Source organism: Herpailurus yagouaroundi, unplaced genomic scaffold, assembly GCF_014898765.1.
Source record: "Herpailurus yagouaroundi ecotype Mexico unplaced genomic scaffold, PumYag 208, whole genome shotgun sequence".
NCBI lineage: Eukaryota > Metazoa > Chordata > Mammalia > Carnivora > Felidae > Herpailurus > Herpailurus yagouaroundi.
In genome coordinates this window covers 698,108-701,039 of record NW_024412439.1, presented here as the reverse complement: position 1 = coordinate 701,039, position 2,932 = coordinate 698,108, and the positions used below count along the sequence as shown (strand labels likewise).

At 41.2% G+C, this 2,932-nt stretch overlaps 1 pseudogene; it reads right to left on the bottom strand.

The window, feature by feature from the left end:
• Positions 1–458: 458 nt before the first annotated feature.
• LOC121015735 (S-formylglutathione hydrolase-like) lies at positions 459–2,144 on the bottom strand (annotated as a pseudogene).
• Positions 2,145–2,932: the final 788 nt, after the last annotated feature.

The following is a 2,932-nucleotide window of genomic DNA, read 5'->3' as shown; positions in this document are numbered from 1 at the left end:
GGCCATCGCCAACTCTCGGATCCCAGAGCTATTCTTCAGCCCAGAAAGAAACCATGTCCCAAGAGCAGCACTGTCCGTTCTCTGCCCCCTCCCAGCCCTTGGCGACCACTGTCTCCTTCCTGTCTCTGGATTTTCCTATAAATGGAATCCTACAGTATGTGGCATTTTGTATGTGCCTTCTTTCACTCAGCATAATGTTTTTGAGGCTGTCCCTGTTGTAGCATGTGTGTGTCAGTATTTCACTTCTTTCTGTAGTTGAGTGATAGAATATTCTGTCACGTGGATATACGACATTAAAAAAAAAAAAACCCATTCATTGTTTGATGGACATTTTGGTTTCCACCATTACAAATAACGATGCTGTAAACATTTCACATGTAAGTGTTCACACCGACATGTTTTCACTTCTCAAGTACATAGCTAGGAGTAGATTTTTGGGGTCCAAGAACTCTTGTCTGAGAAACTATCAGACTTTTCCATTCCATCCAGCAGTGTAGGAGGGTTTCTTCTTCTCCACAACCTTGCCAACAAAAAATTACTACTGACTTAAAATTATAGCCAGCTCACTGGGTGTGAGGTGGTGTCTCATCGTGGTTTTGACTTGCCTTTTCTTGATGACTAATGAGGATGAACATCTCTTCATGTCCCTGTCGTTTGTATATTGTCTTTGGAGAAATGTCTGTTCAAGTCCTTTGCCCATTTTTAAAATATTGGGTTGCCTTTTTATTGATGAATTATAAGAGTTATAAGTTATGACCTATAACTTCATATGAATCATAAGGATTGTAAGAGTTCTTTTTATATTTCGGATTCCAGTCCCTTATCAGAAATATGATTTGCAAATAATTTCTCCCATGCTCTGGATGGTCTTTTTTCACTTTCTTGGGTACTGTTGGCATTTGCGTGTTAGAAATACCTGTTTTTACCTCTGTTTGGATTTTGGTGTCATAGCTGAGAAACCATCACCCAACCCAAGGTCGCAAAGATTTGCTTCTGTGTTTTTTTCTCAGAGTATTATTCTCTTAGCTCTTGTGTCAGTCTGTGAACCACGTTTTTTCTAGGTCTTATATGTTTATTCAGAAAGTGATTCAGCTATGGAATGATGCATTTTTAGCACTATGAAATACAATGTTTTGGAGTACACTCCCCCTACAGTTCTGTTTATAGCAGGATTATAATCCTGGAAATTCTCTTATCTGAAGTTTTTCATGCATTCGGGTATTTTGCATGATGCCTGATGTGACCAGCAATAAAGATTGCAATGAAGTAGTGACTGTGATCATAACCAGTTACTAGGTAGTAACTGTCCATCTGAAAGGAACTGGCCATCTTTTTCCTGACCAATTAGTGTGTCAGGCTGAGAACCTGGACAGGACCACAAGATGCGTGGCATCAGAAGCCTTCCCTTTACTTTGTATCTGATCCCAAATATTCACTAAAGGCTTCTTTTTTGCCTGCAGGACAGAGCGCTGGGTTGCACACTGGAGAGCTGCTGATGCAGATGTGTATTTTCCAGGATTCTTCCAACACACGTCAGAGCTCTGTGGCCTCTCGTGGAACGGCCCCAAATAGACATCCTTTGGGGGCCCACTGGAAAGCTGGCATTTATGAGTTGAGGAAGCGCCCCAGTTACATAAGAGTGCATTCTGTAGGTAGTTTTCCAAGGCTCTTCAGTGGCATCCACGTAAACCCAGCACCAGTGCCAAAGTCCCAGCCCTCGCCTCCCTTAATATTGCAGCCACATGTGCTGGTATCTGGAACGGTGATGACAAGGACACGTTCTGAAGCAGCTTGATAATCTTTCACATAAAATTTTGTCCTGTGCAAGTTAAACTAGACAGCCAGTATAGTGCAGGGCATTTTCCAGTTTCTGCCTCTGGTGGTAAGTAGATAGCAAATTTCATCTTGCAGTTCAGTTCAACACTGTCGTGTTCAAAAACTTTCTGAAGTCCTCCAGAGCACCTGTTGCAGGCATTCTTCTTCTGACCAATTGCTACTTGCCTTGTTATCTGCACCAAAAGGTAGGTGACCCTCGGGGGTCAGTGGTGGTGGGAAAAGCAGTGGTCGGAATGGAAAGGTGAGGCCTCAACATGGCTGCCCATGCCACCTTCTCCGGTCTCTTCATTCTCATCCCTGACCCCCATTGGGTCTGCCCACTTTTGGGTCAGGTCTGTGAACCATTTTGAGGTTTTGTGTATGGTGAGAGGCAGGGGATCCAACTTCATTCTTTTATATGTGGATAGCTAGTTGTCTCAGCACCATTTGTTGAAAAGATTATTCTTTCTCCACTGAATGGTTTTGGTATTCTTGTTAAAAATCAGTTGATTACCTAAATGCAATTGCTTATTTCTGGATTCTTAATTCTGGTCCATTGGTCTGTGTCAGTCCCTGTGCCAGTACACACACTGTCTTGACTACTTAGGCTTTGTGTCAAGTTTTGAAACCCGGTAAACAAGTCCTTTAACTTTGTTCTTCTTTCCAACATTGTTTTGGCTATCCTGGGTCCCGTTACATGTCTTTATGAATCTTAGGATCAGCTGATCGGCTTTTGCAGAAGCAGCTGGGATTGTGTTGAGTCTGTAGATCAAGTTGGAGAGTATTGCCGTTCTAACGATATCACATTTTCCAACCCGTGAACATGGGATTCCTTTCCATTTGTTTAAATCTTACTTTTTTTTTTTTTGTAGTTTTCAGTGTCTAAGTCTTAAACTTCTTTCAAAAAAGTTGATTCCCAAGTATTTTATTCTTTTTGATATTATTGCAAATGGAATTGCTTTGTTTCAGGTTGCTACTAAATACAATTCATTTTTGTATATGAATCTTGTATCCTGCAAACTTGCAGACCTCATATCAGTTTCAATAGATTTTTTTAGTGGATTCCCTTGGGTTCCCATATACAAGATCATGTTACCTGCAGATATAGTTTTTACTT